Source organism: Globicephala melas, chromosome 14 (genome assembly GCF_963455315.2).
Source record: "Globicephala melas chromosome 14, mGloMel1.2, whole genome shotgun sequence".
In the NCBI taxonomy this organism is placed as follows: domain Eukaryota; kingdom Metazoa; phylum Chordata; class Mammalia; order Artiodactyla; family Delphinidae; genus Globicephala; species Globicephala melas.
The window spans coordinates 65,798,934-65,819,294 of NC_083327.1; positions in this window are offsets into that span (position 1 = coordinate 65,798,934).

Below are 20,361 nucleotides of genomic sequence, written 5' to 3' on the forward strand. Positions count from 1 at the left end.
GTAGTTGTGGCAGACAGGCTTAGTTGCTCCGCAGCATGTGGGATCTTCCCGGACCAGGGCTCGAACCTATGTCCCCTGCATTAGCAGGTGGATTCTTAACCACTGTGCCACTAGGGAAGTCCCAAGACCCTATTTTTAAATAAGGTAACAGTCCCACAAATAAAGTACTGAAGGGAAGGGTTTAGGACTTAAAAGTATCTTTTGGGGTGGCGGGCACAGTCCCCACTTATCACAGAGTTTCTCAGTTCTTCTTCACCAGCCTACTTTATACTATTGCTGTGTTCTTGGTTTTAGAGAACGCTCTTTGTCAGCATTATTGCCCACCCTGTATAGTGTCTGAACTCTGCCTTGTATTTTGGGAGGTCTTGAGCAGGAGGGAATTGTGTGCCTCATCCCAGCAGTAGCAGATGTCTTCCTACTGCTGTTGGAATATTCTGTCCCCTGGCAGGTATTCTTTCCCTCTGCCATAGGCAAAAAGCTCTTCTTTTACCCATCCCTCATCCTCAAATGCAGTACCTGGGCTTTGGGGCAGGATGGACTTTTACTCCTCACCCAACAGCTTCCAGTTCTTGATTAACATCTAAAAATGCTGTAGGTGGTGGGTAGGGTTTCTTGCATTTGTGTCATTGAGGGGAGCCCTCTAAAGTTTTCTGACTGGACCTCGATCTTTCTCATGAACTTGTGGTAGAGGATCATGGGAAATAGCTGGTGAGTGAGTGTGTACTCTTCTCTCTGGTGTTCACAGAGGTTCTAAACCTTTACAGTGTACCACATTCAGCTTTTTGGAATTTGTTCAAATTTAATTGTTTCCTCCCTCCCAGCTTGTGGTGGACACTCACCTCTTCCTCTAATACTCTCCCAACAGTGAAACTATTCGCCCCGTCTTTGGAATTCAGCTGGCTATCTTGTGACCTTAGCTCTCTGATAGACTCAAGAAAAGTTAGGGTTCTGTAGATTATCCAGTCTTTTCTCCTTGTTAGAGTGGGAACAATGTTCACTTGGCTTTCCGTATCTAAATGGAAGCAAACTCTATTATCCACAGTTTAACACCAGTTTTTTTTTTTTCACATATTCACAGGAATATTTCTGTTCAATTTTCTAGTTCTTACAATTTATCATTTGGAAGATATTTTATTGAAAACATATTCACAGAAAACTATCTTTCCTATTGCAGAAGCTGATGTCCATCTAATTGTTTCTTTGTAAACAATTTGTTTCTTAGCTAAGGGTAAATTTAGCTCTTACATTGATATTCTAAATTGTACTACGAAATGTTTGTCTTTGGTTGTTCAGGCTGCTATAAAAAAAGCACCATCAACTGGGTGGCTTATAAACAAACAGAAATTTATTTCTCACAGTTCTGGAGGCTGGGAATATCAAGGTCAGTATGCCTGCAGATATGGTGTCTGGTGAGGTTTCCCTTCCCGGTTCATTGATATGTCTTTTTACATGTGTCACATGGCAAAACGGGGTGAGGGAGCTCTCCATTTCCCTTTTATAAAGGTACCAGTCCCAAAAACATGTAGTTTATAGCAATGTCTATGCTCAAAATATTTTCCACTATTTCTGTTTGAGAACCATTATGATACCCATATCTGAGGATTCATGACTTAATTTTGGAGATTTCCCAGCCTTATTTTGAATATTGCCTTTCCCTCAGTGTCTTTCATTAGTATTTCTGGAAATTTTGATTGGTATATTTTGTACATTCTAATTCTATCCTTCATTTTTAAACTTCTATTATATACATTTTAATTTCTTAACTTTTCATGCCAATCTTTATTTCTAAAATAAATTTATTGATGCTTTTTACATTACTTTGTTAAATTGTTGTGTTTTGATGCACTTTTATGTCTATGATCATTTTAAGCTTATTTATTTATGGTTTCTACCTATGATTTTATTAACTGAGATTCTTTGGTGTCTTGTTCTAATGTTTATGGTTACTGCTGAGTCTTGCTTGTGATGGTCATTTCTTCACGTGTTTTTATAATTTTGAAATGTGATTTCATATTTCTTAAGGATTTAGCCATGGGAATCCTGTCTGGATGAGAATGAGAGAGTGGCTTTCCAGATTAATGTTGGCTTAGCATCAGGTACCCTAGGGACATGAGTAACTACAGATTAATCTTATATTTTTTCTTCAGATATTCTAAAGCAAGTATATAACCCAGTTTAAAAAACAAGACTGTAGTTCTTTTATTTCTTTCTGATATATTTTATGGTAGATGATTTTTTAAAAAATAGTAATAGGGCTTCCCTGGTGGCGCAGTGGTTGAGAGTCCGCCTGCTGATGCAGGGGACACGGGTTCGTGCCCCAATCCGGGAAGATCCCACATGCCGCGGAGCGGCTGGGCCCGTGAGCCATGGCCGCTGAGCCTGCGCGTCCGGAGCCTGTGCTCCGCAACGGGAGAGACCACAACAGTGAGAGGCCCGCGTACCGCAAAAAAAAAAAAAAAAAAGTAATAAAAGAGATGTTTTCCTTAAAGAGAATATCACAAACATTATTCATCCAATAAACTTGTATGAAACAATGGTTAACATTCAAATCATTATACTCCAAATATGGAGAATAAAATAATAATATAGCATTTGCCTTTAGGCAATTTACCTTTGAGTAGTAAAATAATAAAGCAAGAAAGTACATAATAATTGTAATGCAGACAAATCTAAGGCTTTGAGTAATACACCACTGTAATGAGGGATTCTCAGAAGAAGGGATTTTCATTTCTCTATTTAACTTTCTTTATTCTTTCCAGTACTCCAGACCTGAGAATTCCTATGTGCCTAATGTGTTTCCTCTATCATATTTTCCCACTCTTTAACCTTTAGTCCCGCCTTCTAACATGATTTCACAGCTCATGATATACATACATAACTGTATGTAGATATAAAAGTTCAGAGCAAATAAATTGCATGGAATCTAAAGAACTAAAAGTAAACCAAACATTAATTCATTTGAGTCACAGTGACCTCTAACTGGATACCCTGCTCTCTCTTTAACTAACAGTCCCTCACATATTGAAAATCTTTTCTAAACAAAGCTGCTTATATTTTATCCTAGCTGGCAAGCAAGTAACAGTTATAAACCTAACATTAGTCATTGGGGTGAAGGCTAATTTTGGCCTCATGCACTTGGTGACTCTGGCAACCCTTTGAGAAATGGTTATATATGCTTAGTACATAATACCATAATTTAACACGATGCCTATATGGTATATAAGAAGCAAATATTAGCTGATTCTGAAGGTTTTAGGTTGTTTGAATCTGATAGCATGGACCATCTCTAGGACAGGGAGAAGTGTATACCAAGGGCATTAATTGAAATAAGCTCCAACAATGTTGGATGGGTATCATGTTACCTTTCTTTAACCATAAAGATTTTTGAATTGCAAATACATAGTATGAACATTTATTATCCCTCTTTGCTGCTTATTTTTCTCCATAATACTTTTGACATGCTTTAGGTTCTACTGATTAATTGTTGTCTACCAGTAGAATAAAAGTTCCACTAGGAGAGAGGTTTTGTTTTGTTCACTGTTTGTGCACATAGGAGGCTCCAAGCCCACCATTATTTGATTAATTCAGCTTTTATCTCAATTTACTTTCACCAAAAGAGTGAACAAATCTGGTTTTTTCATCTAGAATCAGACATTCACACCTGTGGCATCAGAGGAAGGATTGTATGGAATGTAGGTCTCCTAAAAACATAGGATATGGAACAGAAAAAATGGAAAGTGTCTAGCTCATTACTGCTCTGAAATAATTTCTTATGATCATGTTATCACAAAAGAAAGAGATGATCAGGGAGATGAAACTTGTTTAAGGACACAAAACAATAATCTGATAGAAAATGAACTTGACCCCAAATTCTCAGATTCAGTATTTTTTAACAACTGCAACAACAGACTAAATAGAAGTCCTCAAGAGATGATTTCACTTCATTTGAGATCATACATGCTGACATAATTGGCCCAAGATTAAACATCACTGGTCAGTGAGGCTAGGCCCAAGAGAAACAGCTAGAATTTTTATTATATTGATAAATTCCAGATTAGGAAGAGAGACAAGACCATCTGATCCATCATTCTTGGGGAAGTAAAATTATCCATTTTATAAAGAAAGTGACAGAATATGATTAGATTAAACTAACTGTATTATATAGTCTGTCTCCAAAGGATGTTTTTCAATTTTTTTCTTTTATAAATCCAGATACATTTTTATTAAAACTAGAACTAACTGTAACTCTTGCAACATTCAATACAGTAAATTTGAGGTAGAATGGCAGCCAGAAGATAAGCCTTCCTGATTTTGAGAAAAATGCAGCTTTCAATACTTTGAATACATTTCGTAGTTATTAATTTTAGTTACATATATACATATATATAAATAAAATGTCAAGATATAAATCAGTTAAGAAAATAAGTAAGATAATATATGAAAACTTTAGTAGACCTGGATTACATGGCAATACAACAAACAAAAATATTCAATATATTGAATATTGAATATTGAATATTGAATATATTGAATATATTCAATATATATATATTCAATATATTCAATATTCAATATTCAATATATTGAATATTTTTGTTTGTTGTATTGCCATGTAATCCATATAAATTTTTTGGAAAAACATTTAATATTTTGAATTATCACAAGTTGGAAATAATTTAGACTAAGCATATCACATAAATGACATTTTACAGTGAAAGCATTGCTCTTACTTTGTCCTATTTAGCCTGTTGGATATTATTTTCAACCTTCCACTGTTCTGACCACATGCATTAAAATTTTGTCAGAGGTTGTGAATAATCACTTATCTTTGATGAATAGTTAATGAAATGCAGGGAATGAAGATAAGGAAGCGCTGCATTTAGTTGGAGTAGGAAAAAAAGACACTTTCAAAGAATTTATAATGATTAGTGAATTTTATCTTTTGCTTGCTGTTATAATTATATCCTTCCCATTTTAGGTAACATTCTAGTTGATGAATGAAGGTAAATTATTATTGAAATAATGAGTATTTGAAACATTGAAGTCATTAGCAATTGTCCTGAAGGCTCTCAGCTTCCATGGTCCTTAGGACCACTGAATTATATCCTGCCAAAGAGTGGATACATTTTGAGAATTTCAATCTAGAACTTTGAATATATAAAAGGAAGATTGCTTGTCTGACTTTCAGTTTGGACACCTCATGCTTATAAATTGATTTTTACATAATTCAATGTGCCCAGGATTTCATCATGAAGTGTATTGGAGTGTTGTCTCATCAGTGAGGAAATTCAAGGATATCAAGTGCAAAAAGGCATTCAATAATGGATGTAGTAATGGTTATAGCCAAATATGTACTTATATACACAAGTCCAGCCCCTAATCATATGAGATTACATGAAGTCATTAAGCTATCTTTTCTATGTCAATATAGGTGAAAGGTAATTTCTATGTAGAAAATGGCTCCATACACTCAATAAGACAGTCACAAATACATATTAGCATCTTTCCTAAAGCAGCATCATATGAACACTATTTAAAAATGTTTCATGATTTATTTTTGAGAATTTAATCACTCAACATTAATTAAAAGTGAAGAAATCTGCCTATTTTTGAGAATAAAAAATCCTAAGTATCTTTGAACAGATACTTGAAATAGTCATTTGAAACTGAAGAAAACTGAGACAGTGTTGGCTTTAGCTAGTGTTTAGATTCCTATCTTATCTATTTATTCTCTCTAGAATTGAAGAACTCTTCTTGCATGGTAGCATCTGAAGTAAATAACTTGAGGGCAACATAAAATGTATCATCATTGTTAGAGGCAGCAGTAAAGTTCCAAGTAGCCAAGTGAAGAAGAGAACAGGATTGTTTTGTGTTCCAGATATAAACACAGCAGTTATCCCTGTCAGCAACTGCTATTTGGATGAATGCATGAGCTTCCCCTTAAGATCCAAAGAAATTTTTCTTGCTATCTTTAATCATTTTTATGCAGTAATATTTGGAATATCACCAATGTTAAAACAGAAGTTAATGTTATGATCTATTTATTTTGTGAATGATTCACTTATCCTCCGAAACAATCTATGCCTTTAGAAATGAGAATAGTGCCTATCTCAGAGGGCTGAGCAGTGCATCTGAGAGGTCCAAGGGGGTTTCTGTGTGCAGATACTGATGCATTTTTTGATCTGTGTCTGGAAACACAGATGTACTCAGGTTGAAAACATTCATCAATCTATGCTATTATGTTCTGTTCACTTTCTGATGTGTATATTTCACTTCACTAAGTTTACCCAAAAAGTAGCCATGCTGTTTTGCAACTATTTTCTAAAACAAAAGTTAAAATTGTACAGAAAATTAGATTTCTTATTCACATTAGATCATTCTGGGATATTTTAATAATATAAAAGCAATAAGACTGATGAACGATAAAGTGATATGGACAACACAATATTAAATGTCAACTGAACTGCTGCATTATCCTCTTTTTAATTTTTAAAAAGGCTAAGGCTGGCATGAAAATAACCAGTGCTTGAGAATAACTTTATAATTTATGATCTTGTGCAACATTACTGTTTGATAAATCTCCCTTAAAAGAATTACATTTGCAACTCTGTTAAGGAAGATTTATCACACAGTAATGTTTATTACATACAATTATTACATAGTCATATATACATTATTGTAAATAATTAGATATATAATACATTTTTATAATGTATAATATAGTTATAATTAGTACATAATAACTATATAAACTATTGTAAATAATTAGGGTAATCTACCATTATTATTACTTGTCTACAAAGCTAAATTTTGAAGATTCTATTTTCTTCAATATTGACAGAATATCTCTTGTATTAATTAAGATTTAATGTGACATTGATTACTTTTGAATTCTATTTATGTAGCTACTTTAAGCCCCCATACTCAAAATACTTAAAAATATTACGCCAATGATTTTAAAGATACTGAATCGACTTGGTGGCAAACATCTCTTTTTAAGTTTAGGGTGTGAGAAAATGAAAATGCATAAAATAAAAGTTAGGTGATTTGTTTGAGCTCACTATGATAAAAGAACAACCCAAATGTCTCCCATCCTATCATGATTTCTGTTCATTGATCAACAATATCAGCATTTTAAAAGCAGAACCAACTTTTCCTTGAGGAGCTTCAAGACATAAGTATCAGGAAGTTCTACATGCTGAAAAAAACGCATGTACTCTTTGTGCCTGATAGTAATTTCTTTCTTGACTAAAATATACCTTTCACATTTTTTTCCAAACTGCAGTCCTACAATTTTCCCTGTGCACCAAAAACTCTGAGTTAGGGCTTTATGTAGCAACTCACTCAGCAGATGAACATAGCAACACATGTTGCTTACTACCATGTTAACAAATTCTTGCAGAAGAGCAAATGAAAAGATATAATAATCCAAGTCAAGAGGGATTTTGAGCAACTGTCTAGATTGTTCAGTCACAGATCTGGGCCCAGTGGAATTATCAGCCCCTGAAAACCAGCTGTCTGATGTCTTTGCTGTGTCATTCCATGCATCTGTGGCAGCTCTAAGCGTCCCCTCTGTGTTAGACAAGCAGGTATCACAGCAGCAGCCACTGCAGTGCATGCCTGCAAAGCCTCTCCAGGGTCTATACACCAAACTGCTGGCAAACAGGACTGGATTGGAATTAGAAGCTTGCATTTTCTACCCAGAGAAATGAACAGTACACACCCTAGAAGACTTCTCCTCTTCATTAAAAATTACAGATGAAATTTTGCTGCAGGAACATTGCTCGATCCCCCACCATCTCAACAAGTTCATACTGTGTAAATATTGTGATCTTAATAAATAAATACTGAAGCACAGCTGGCGCCGGCAAGATATCGGCTGTTAGGTTGCTGTGGCCCTGTTATCACCAGTGGGTGTTACTAATTATTCTCAGAACTGAGGCTCTAATAGGAGGGGAAAGGAATGCAGAGGAAAGTCAACAGAGGTTGAAACAAAAATAAAACATTGTTTGTTTCGGTCCATAGCAAGGGCATTCCACCCTTGTGAAAAACAGAGATACATACAGTGTAGGTCTGTGAGTTGCTTTTCTCCTTAAAAATGATTTAACAACACTATTTATTTCAGCCCTTGATTGCATTCCAGCTGATTAAAATTCACACCACTTGTTTGTAAGGGCAAGAGGAGGTAATTGGGGTGTTCAAAGGACAGCACGGTGAACCTGAATGTCTTAAATGAATGAGTTTACCAAGAGAAAAGATTTTTTTTTTCTTCCTCCCTCTTATTCTGGCAGGTGTGTTAATGACCTAGCTTTGCACATTGCACACAAAAGAGTTTCGTTGTGTGTAACTGTCTTGACTTGAGAAAGCAGCTGCTCTTTAGACATATTGTCAAGAAGGAAAGAAGCTGCACATGAATTGGTACCTTCTTTTTTGAAAATGCCAAGGTTAATTTTTAATTGCTGGCAGCAGAGTAGACCTGATGACCACAGTATTCCACTCAGGTAGAGCTGGTGCTAGCTCATCAAATCATTGCTGCCTCTCAAGTCATGTTTTTTTTTTTTTTTTGACTTTGAGCCAAATGGATAAGCAGGGAGAGTACTGTTAAAGGGCTTCCGGCATTGTGTTGTGCTGGTATGTTAAAGAAGCTCCTCTCGGTTACTGCTGTCCGCATTTCATTACACAACAGGGAGGTGTGACTTCACACAATGCAAATTACCATACATATAAGTAATACAGTCTCTCCTAGTTCTTCTCACTTTGTTTCTTCTCCCCTAGTCTACTCCCGGCAACCCTACTTAATCAACCCTCAACATCCTCTTTTCCCCTCCTATTGTTAAAAGGATTTAGATTCTAAGAGATGATTTGGAGCCAGCTGTTCTTGTGCCTCTCACAGGGACATCTCTGTCCCCTAAAATCTATTACCGGCTCTGAGACTGTTGGCAATCCCCTGCTGCTTTATTCAAACAAGTCTCAACAGGAGGCAGTACATTCTGGGGTTTTTCTAGCCTAGGGAAGAAAAATGTTCAATACTTCCTGAAACTGTAGGGAAAGTTCTGTTAGGCAGAGTGTGTTTAGAAGAAACTCATATTGTTTCTTAGTTTTTCTTCTTGCCAGGATTATTCAACCAAGACCATTCTTCCTGTTATTCTGTGTCCCAAATAAATTTATAAACCAGATAATAAAGCCATTATTGCCTGCAGCAGATTGCATTTGTTTTGACTAATCCTATCTGAATGTTGTTTCTATTGCTGCCTGCTTGAGTCACTTTATTAGTAAAGTGATATTCACTTCAATTAAACAGAGAACAAAATTAGCATCTTGTATTGTTCTCAAGCATAACAAACATTGATGCCAGGGGCACAATTTAAAAAGGCAATTATTTGCTAGTGGGATGTGTGCGCAAATTGGGTACTGCTAACTTCTCAAACTTTGGACAGCGCCATTCTCATTTCCTGCATTACTTGTCTTCTATAACAGCAAACCATCTAAATCCATCTTTGTGAAGATATGATATCATCAAAATGAATATAGCAAAATCTAATGTTCTAGCGTTTGTTATGATATATCTGTGTTTCCCTTGAACATTTAAAATATCATGTGACATTCCCCTGAGCTTCTTTGCACAGGTTAAGAACCATGGGTTTAGAGGTTGGGTTTTTTTTGTTTGTTTGTTTGTTTTACATCTTTATTACAAAGCACCAAGCTGATCTCCCTGTGCTATGTGGCTGCTTCCCACTAGCTATCTAGAGGTTAGGTTTTGCTTAATGTATTGACCTGGATCAGTATCAACTGTCCCTATGATGTGTTTCAGAAATTTTTAATATGAAAACAAGGAGTACACACTGTCAACCGAAATTTTAATGGATCTTGATTTTCCACCAAACCTAGTAGATCATTTTCCATGTTTTCCTTAGATTAAGTCATGTATTAAATCCATATATAATCATTTTCTCCTATTTTATTACCTATTGGTCACTGATAAACAGCAATGGATTCAGCCACAGCATGCCATAAGTGAACTGAGGTATGCTCTCATACATGAGCTATGAAACTGAGTTCTCAGTATTATTCAAATTAAAGATAAAATTATTTACTAATTTGAAGGCTGTCATACCATACTCTCAACTAATTTTAATAAATCAGGACCTACAGGTCCTGTGGCTTTATTTCTGTCCTGTTTGCTTCTCTGAAATTAGAAACTGTAATACACAAGTGTATCTCTGGATTATCTCTGGGGAATTCCCCTTATCCTTGTTAGGAGACAAGACTGTGGGCTGGGATCATTTTACAACTGTCATGAGTGAAGTGTGTTAGTTATCAAATACTATACTTCTGAGACATGAAGAAGACTCCCTCTCGAGCCACTAATGTGTTTGGAATAGTTCATTAGTAAACACTATTCTTACATAAATTCACACAGAAGCTTCCTTTTCCTAACTCACTCATCCCTATGGATTATTCCCAAGCCTTGTAAATTGGAGGACTATTACTGCTTTTTGCCAATTTTATAGAAGATAATTATTTGCCTCCATGTGGCCCCTTCAGCCAAGGTTACAGTCTAGTGGGAGAATATCCATGTTATCTTAATATAAGAGACTCAAGTTTACTTTGTAGTATCAGAGTTTTATTTTTGAGTTTTTGTTTTCTTTGTCTAATAAACTATGAATACATTTGCCCTAAATAATATAAAATCTCTTTGCTTTTTTATGCACTTATTTTTCAGTATAGTGTTTTATAAACATCACAAAGATTTCTAAGGATGTTTCATTTGTTATTATAAACCTATTGCCTAGATTTTATTCTTAAATCTTTACTTGAAAATAATGCTAACAGTTGATTTTCTAAATCATGGTCATAATCATCACTAGAGTTTTTGGATGGTCCTAGAATGCAGTACTTTGAACATTTTATTCAATATAATATTCTCTTTTGGTATGAAGAAATTATCCTATAATATTAAGAATATAACTATTCTTATTTTCTCTAGATCAAATTTTTATTTTAGAGCAATCCATATATCATAGACCTGACCCTATGAAGATCACGTCACTTCGATCATAACACATATCTCACACTCTATCTCCCCTACTCCCCCACAAACTAAACACCAAAACAAAAAAACAAGACTGTAAAACGGTACCTATCCATGCCCTTTATCATCAAGGTATACTTTCACATTTAAAAAGACCCAGTATATATTTTTAAAGAGCCACAGTTTACACTTTGCACCTTTTCTTGTATCTTCTAAAAACTGCATTACTTTCTACTCTCTTGAAAATTGTGTGAAATTTTCTAGTTGCATAATGATTAGTCAACTTCCTTCTCAGATAGCACCCTATATGATAGAAAGACAGACAGACAATAAAAATACAACAAAAATAGTGCACAGTAAAACAAATATATCATACAATGATATATTCCATGTATCATGAGAGAAAAACATTCAGAATGAGGAGATAAATGTTCAGTTGAACTGTGTCAAGAAAGTTTTTGTAGGAACATTGGAAACACACTGAAAGGCAAAGAATAATTAAGGAATGAGTGAAGGAGACTGAGTGGGAAGAGAAGGCATCAACAGCATCATATGCAAAACCACTGTGACATGAAAACTGTTTTATGAGTTTATAGGACTTAAAGCAGTTTGATAAGGCTGAGATCTAAGTGTGAATATGTGTGTGTGTGTGTGTGCATGCGCAGGATAGGGGAGAATGGTTGAGAATGAGTGGGTTCTTGCTCGAGAAAAGCTGGAAAGGTACAAGTGAACAAGGCCAGTTTCTTGAGGACTTTTAATCAAGCTTATTTATGTTTGGGACTTAGTTAATCACTCCAGCAGCCGTGTGCAGGATGAGAAGGAGGGCTGAGAACCTACGCAAAGAGATCAGATAGGAGATTAGAGAAGAGACCATTAAAACTGCAGGTTCCCCAGTCAGACATGTTCCAACTACTTAACAGTTGCATGGCTGTGGTGCGAAGGGTTACTTAACCTTTCTAAGCCCTATAATAAGGATGGTAGAACTTACAGGTGGTAGGAATTCTAAATAAGATAGTTCACAAACATTGATTAACTAACCCATTAAATGTCACATTAGTGCCTAGGAAAGGAGGAAGATGATGGATTATATCTGTTAGAGGTAGATTATTTAAAATACGGTGATTGTTAGATATAGGCAGTGAAAGATAAAAGAGAATCTAGAACAGATGTCAGAAGCCTGCACCCTGTGGGCCAAATCTGGCTTTCCACCCATTATGTAAATAAAATTTTATGGCAACAGAGACGTGATCATTCATTTATGCATTGCCTTTGGGTACTTTCTTGTTACAATGGCAGAGCTGAGAAGTCATGATGGAGAATTTATGACTCTCAAAGCTGGAAAGATTTACTCTCTGGCCTTTACAGAAAAAAAAAAAAAAATCTGTGGAGCCTGGTCAAGATTTGCCATTTATCATATTGGTAAATATTTAAAAATTAGAAATCCAGTGTTCTCAATGGTGAGGTCTAGGATCAGCAATCATTCTTCCCACGGTGCCAGCTTGCCCTTTAACCACCCTTAGTAAATCTTCCTAATCACTTAAAATAGCAAAAGTATTTTTATTTGTTGTTCTCCAGTATGATTTTACAGAGAAAGAAGTGTGATTTAAGGGCTTCGGAGAAGGCTACTGGAACCAACAAACCAACCAAACAAACACATCCTCTGGCCAGTCTTGATGTCTTAATTCTATCCCTGAAGGGTCAACAAAGATATTGTCTTCAAATTTCTACTCAAAATTAAATAAACTTAAAAATGCAAACATAAACAGGTACACTGTATAGACTGTTGACTTGGACAACAATATTTATGACTCAGAGGTGGGAAGGTGGAGCTAAAGAAAGAAAGGAGTGGGGAGGAGGAAGGAAGGAATTATAGAGAGTGAGGGGCACATGCAGGAGTCAAAGAAAGAAACTTTGGGACCATAATTAGGGGTCTGAAAGAAGAGCAGAGAAATAGGAAAGCATGGACTTTGGATAGAAGCTTACCTACTTGTCTCCTCTCACCTTGGTATGTAACCCTCTCTATTAAAATGCTCATTTCATACCCACCAGTATACACAGTTATTGGAGAAAAAGGAGCTGATATTTATTTTTACTCACCTGGGAATAACTAGTATTTGAATTTTCAAAGAAATTTCTAATGATGCAATTTATATAATTCTCAGTTATGAAATTTTAGACCCTATGTCAAGAAAATTGGAGTTATCCTACCTCTCAAAATATCACATCACATTTAAGCATGACTAATGCATTACAGCAGTGTCTTTTAATGAAGAGTGACAGTAATGACAAGGGAGGGGGGGTGGCATGATGGACTTTGGATTCAGAGAAAGTTGAGTTTTTATGTAGATCCACCACTTATTCATTCTGTTACCTTAAACAGGTACCCCAATTCCCTACATTTCAACATTTTCATGTATAAGATGAGAATAAAGATATCCCACATGGTACTTGTGAAAATGAAAATCAGATATTACATGTAAAAAGCATAGAGTCATGTGTCTAGCATGTAGTATATGTTGAATAAATTGCAAGTGTTACTCTCATTGTTGTGATTATTATCATTAACAATAATGGCTGAATTCTAACAGAAAAAAAGGTTAGTAGTTAATTGCCAGGAGACTTGTATACGCTTTGAACTGAGGGGAAAAAATCAGAGGGCAGGCTTTTGCTGCGCATTGTTCAATGTTCTGTTGGGATCAACATTGCTCCCTCCAGTCCACAGATGCTCACAGCTCCAGTAGCTTGCACTTTTCTAAACCTAGCTGATATAGGAAATCATCAGTTTTCTTATAAAAAGCTGATGGAGCAGTGGTCTATTTAGGATCTATAATTAGTACCGTAATGAGATATGTAATCTTGACAGGTATAGGACACTGATAAGAAATAAGAGGTTCTGGTGCATGGGAAGGACAGGAGTTTGAGATGACCAGGAGAATAGAATTTTCTTTGCTCTGCAGGTTTTCCCATTTAAGCAGTCCCTGTGACTCCCTAGAAATTTATACCTCTGTAGAGATACAGTAAATGGAAAAGTGTTCATTTCCAAATCTGTCCCCCTCTGAGGAACTCCCCTGCTGGGCTTAAGCCGACTGTTCATTTTAGGCCTCATTTACTATTTTGTCTTCAGAGGTGTTTTCAATATGAAAAAACATGAAAGCAATAAATCAAAGCAAAGTTGCTTTAATTTCACTTGTTCTTAACCTATTCATAAAAAATAAAATAGTTGAAAGCTGCAGGATTCAGAAACAGAGTAAATACAGTTACAAAGATCAGATTCAGGTTTCAATAAAGAATTTACTTGTTCAGATATTTAGGCCAGTAGAATGATAAGCCTATTTCCAAATATCTCCATGTGATATTTTACCGTTTAAAAGTATTAAAATCCATTAGTTCCACCTCACCATATCCTTACTACATTATTAACCCTACTTAAGGCAGAATTTGATGTAGCTGGAATTTGTGATTATCCCAAAATTTTGGTAAGTTAGTCATAGAAAGGAAATTAAAAATCAGAGTCCTTGATTCCCAGGTGGTTAACTCCTAAGGCAGTATTACCTCTGCTAGAATCACTGTTTGAACTTAGAAACTTACTATTTAAAGAGCATAGGAAAATCATACAAATTAAATTAACAGGGTGAGACTGAATAGGTTTTTGAGGGATAAAGCACTTTATGTCTATAGATATTGATTGAGGTGGAAGCAGGGCTAACTTACTGCGTGTTTCACAAAAATGATACATTTAGGGTTAAGGAAAAAAAGAAAAGTCATTCTAAGTGGCTTATAACAATTTAATTTATTTGCATAAGAAATATAAATGAAGGTGAGGTCCATTTGTTTAAAGGTGAATTCGCTAGATGCAATACAACACTAAGTGATCAAAGACCTATAACAGGTCCATTCAACTTTTGGAAGAAATCATTAACACCCCAAAGTCTTGGTTTGCTTTATAAAAATAGCAGACAGTAGCAAAGAGGACAGAATATAATGAATGGCTAGCAGTTAGTGGAAAAAGATATTAAAGAGCTGAAAGGCAACTATCTTTGGTAACAATTGAGAGATTTTAGCCACAGTCACCTTGATAGTTACTGGACTGGGCTCTCTTAGGGGTTGTACCAGTGACTACTTCCAATTTCAACTTAACAACAAAGCAAAAGAAAAACCTCTCCTTCAATCTGTCATTCTACTCAAAAGTGATTAATCTCTTTAAGAAAATGAAGACCTGAATCTTATCCTGGAGGCTTGGGAAGTTTATTAACTTTTCTTTAGTGTCAAGAGTTCAGAATTTCCCAGCAGATTTTCCCCCTGAAACTTCATTTTAGAAAGAAAAATATTCCAGCATAAATTAAAAAGCTAAGCAGCGGTTGTTTAATATCCCTCTCTTATTGGATAAACCAGTATTAAGCTTATATTTGAGACAGCAAAACATATCTAAAAAGAAGGCAAAGATTACAGCTATCTGAAACCATTCTTTGTATTTCTTTGTATCCTTACCACTCTTGCAAAATGGATGAATGAGAAAGAAAGACTTACACCTAATAACTATGATGTCTGCCTGAACAGTGATTCTGCTAAGAACATTAGGCCCAACAGGAGGTCTTCTATCTTGAGTGTGACATAATGAGATCATGGCATGGAGAGGATCCTTGGCCTCCCGGGAGCCAACATTTCAATTCTTTATCTTGTTGTGAACCACATATATGGTAGAGGACAGAAACATAAGAGGCGGAGCATACCTGGAGACTGTCTTGGCCCTTTATTACACATGTTCCCTAAATGGTTCTTGTTTACACACTGGCTTAGTACAGATTATTGCTATGGATTCTAGGGTCATAGAGTGTGAACTTTTAGAGTGCTGCCATAAGAAGAAAAGAATACAGTGGGAAATCAGAATAAATATAGATTCTTGGAACAATAGTAAAGAAAACTAAATGAGATTCATAAAACTCCAAAGTCAAATTTTTGTAAAGAAAATTTGCCTTTAGAAGTTCCTGGCGTTTTAAATCAGATTGTCACAAGTATAGTGTAAGAAATGTAGTCAGCAGGAGCAGAGAATGTAGGATATTTTTAGTGAATAAAAACTATTTTTTCAGAAGAGATTTAGGGGTTTATTTTGAAATAATTATAGATATACATGCAGTTGTAATGAATAAAACAGAGAGATCCCATATACCTTTTACCCATATCCCCCCAATGGTAACATCTTGAAAAATTATCATATATTTTCAGAACCACCATATTAACACAATCTATTGATCTTATTAGATTTCTTCAGTTTTACTTATTTGTGTGTGTTTGTGTGTGTGTGTGTGTATGTAGCCCTGTACAATATTATCACATGTGTATGTTTATGGGTATACCATTATAGTTAAGGTACAGACATGTTCCATCACCACAAGTTTCCTAGTATTACTCCTTCATAAGGTTTAAATTAAACTGTAAAGGAAGGGAAATTCCTATTTAAAAGACTGATTGAGTTCTAGAGGTCAGAATAGATATATATTAAGGGGAAAGTGAAATACACATAGACATAACTGCCATTAATGATGGGGATAATAAATATTCCTTGTTGGTTATTAGTGGGTCATATGGGGTAATTAGGGACAAAAGACATTTTCAAATCAACTTTATTGAAGTATATTTTGCATACAATAAAAGGCATTCACTTGAACTCATACTGCTCAATGAGTTTTGACAAATGTATTTACCCATATAACCACCATACAACAAAGATATAGAATATATCCATCTCCTCAGGCAACTATTGATCTGATTTACATCACTTTATATTTGTCTTGTATGTACAAGAACTTCTTATGAATTGATTCACACAAAATATAGTTTTTTGTGTTTGACTACTTTAGCTCATCATAATGTTTTTGAGATTCATCTCTATTGTTATATGTATCAATGATTTATTTCTTTATATTAGTGAGACATATTCCATTATACTCATATGCCACAATGTTATCCATTTACCAGCTTATGTTTATTTAGGTTATTTAGTGTTGTTGGCCACTATCAAAAAAGATGCCATGACGATTTGAGTGCAAGTGTGTGTGTGCCTGTGTATGTACATACATTTTCACAGGGGGTGTAAATATTTAGAATTGTTAGGAAGTATGGTAAATATATATATTACTTTTTAAGATACTGCTATCAGTTATAAATGAGAATTCCAATTTATCTACATCCTTGCTAACAACCTTGTGTAAAGGTAACTCATTTTGTTTTAACTTAAATTTCCCTGTCAACGATTTTCAGCATATTTTTATGTGTTTATTAGCCTTTTTTGTTGTTTTATTTTGTAAATTATTATGTGTCACTGGCAAATCTTTGCCATTCCTTGGCATACGGAAGCATCACCCCAATCAATGCCTTTATCTTCAGATGGCATTCTCCTTGCATGCATGTCTGTCTCCAAATTTGCCCCTTTTATAAGGACATCAGTATATTGGACTCGGGTTGACCTCACTGCAGTATGACCTCATCTTAGGTAATAACATCTGCAATGACTCCATTTTCAAAGAACATCATATTGTGGTTAGGACTTCAACATATAAATTTGGGGGCATATAATTCAATCCATAACAAAATTCATAGAACATAACATGGATATATATGGACCAATGAAAATGGGTCTTTGTGAACCAAGAATTATGGTTACTCATTTTCTCTTTCTACCTCTTTCTTATAGATGGCACTAAGTTTCTTTTATAGCTTATAGCTAATAAAAACAACATAATATTTAATCTGTTTTTTCTTGCTCTGGCAGGAGTGTATTAAGGGATTACACTTGAATTATAAACTTTAAAGAGGTAGCATTTTGGGAACATGTGTATGTGTTCTATAATTGTGGATCAAAGGCTGGTTTTATAATATCCACATGTGTATGTTTGAAAACTTGTGGAAAAGTAGGACCTATGAGACTTTGGGATGGGGGAGTGGTTCTGAAAGGGTATACTGTTCCAGTGACAACACCAGCTGTGGACCTTGCATCCGTTCTTACACAGAACCCCTCTGATTTGGGCCAGAGTGTGATGAGAGTGAGTGAGGGGAAATTTTGGAATTTGAATTTAAATGATGTGATTAGAAGGACGGAATGATTTCATCTTAAAACCTTCTCTTCTCCCTGTCAAAGGCAGGGTTAGGAGATTGGTGAGTTTGCCCTGGCAACTCAACAGAGCTGAACTCAAACAGGGAAGTAGAACGTAGGCTGCTTGATAGTACAGTGTGTAATGTGGCCTTGTGTTCAAATTGTGTTGTTTTGAATCAATTGAGAAGCTTAGAGATACCACGGAGGGATAATCAAAAGGTTTCAAATCCATGTATGTCAGAACTACCATGAGGAGGTCGTAGAGATACAGCAACAAGGATCCAGGAAGCGCCATCATAATTTGGTGGTGCTTTTCTGATTGCCTGCATTTTCCCCCTAAAATGGGCATTTACAGCTCTGACTCATTAAACCATTCCAATAACTACGAGGGGTTGAAAGGCACTAAGAAGCTCTGAGACTAGGTAAAAAAAAATTCTCTACCATCTTTTTCCCTTCCCACTGTACCGTTCAAAGACAGCAGGTGTTGATCTAGATAGGTCATATTACAGGACCCTGACTGCGCCCATTTATATCAAGGGTAGTTTTCAAAAAGGTCTGAAGATCCAGGAAACCATGTGAAAGGTGATAAGATCTGATGTTAGGCAGTCACTTATAAGATTAACTGGGGAAATCTTTGTAAACCTCTTCTCCCTAAAAATCTAGAGAAGTATACTATTGTTTTGGGCCTCCACCCTTGTCTAGTGAGCAGCTGGCTCTAGGCTTCTGCACTGGCCCAAGGTAACCAACTGACCATAAGTATTGGGCCACATTGCCTCTTTTAGTCTCTCTCCTACATTCCTCTTCCATCTTGCTTTGCCGCCACCCAGACCCCAGGCTAGTGCCTATCATTCCTCTCATCAGACTGGTGAGAACGAAGGTACACAATGGTTTTGGTAGTTGTACAAAAATACTTAAGGCAAACTTTAAAACTCTTATTATTCAAGGAGTTCTTGAAGACACCCTGGAATTGACATTAAAGTCCTTTAAGTGGGATCCATTGCAATTTGTTCAAGGTCTAAGCAGAATTTTGGACTAAGGCCAATAAAATAATAAAGTATTATTTTGGTTGCATGAATCCCCCTCAGGAGTTTTGGTGGCAGACTTGCTTATTTTGGGCAGGATTCAGGCATTACTGCCTCATTAAGTCAATTACCATCATTAAACTCATTCACAGGTAGCTCTTATTACCACGTCATTTTAACCACGCTTTCTAAAGTTCACCTTTAAGTGTTTTAAAACTAATTAAAAAAAGAAATCTGATAGATATTGGGCAATGGTTTACTCCCAATTTAAATGACAATGTCAGTAAGAATACTTTTACAAAATTAGTTCATTTACCATGTTCTCAGTTCCTATGGCTCAAGAAAAGAATTTCCCTTAAAAACAACACCAACTCAAATAACAGAAAGGGAGAGAAGTTTTGTATTGGTTTATTTTCATTGCTATTATTCAGGACATTATTTTTGTCCTTGTTAATATTAAGAAGACTACAAATTTAAAGTAAAATTAGCCCTTAGCTGTTGCTTACTTCTTCATAGGCTTATATCAATATTTTCATTTAAAATTCAGAGCAAGTCATTCACACTGACATTATGAGCAACATTGGAGCTATGGTTTTGAGTGTTTAAAATATTTCTCTTTAAATTGTTTTGTTTTAAAATTATTTAAGAAACTGAGTTACAGATGTTGTATGTGCTTTAAAAGTCTACAGTGACCCTTAAATTTGTGTCCTCATATGCTGTATTGAAAAGAAACCATCAATGAATTTCAAATGCAATATAATATTTTTCTTTGGAAGTTACAATGGACAGCAATTTCTAATCCTGTTATTTTTCAAATGTCACATAAATATTTCAAAATAAAATGCAAGGTTATTTCTTTAAAATTTAAAATGTAACTTAAATATGTAAATAACTTATTTTTCTCAAAACATGTTATATCTCTTACCTATATGATGGTATATCTAATATAGAATCATAAAATTTCTCATCATGGTTTAGTTTCAAGTGTTAAAATTAAAACTACTGAGACATTTCAAGATTTAAGTATTTTACGTATATACATACATATTTATACATATTATGGGATAGAATTTTAGGTAAGAAAACATTATTGTACCAGGAATTAGAATATCTATTCTCTCTTCCACCATTAACACATGTTTAAAATTGGGCAAGTGATCTAAACCAGTATTTCTTAACTTTTTGGTTTCAGGGCCCATTCTACATTCTTCAAAATT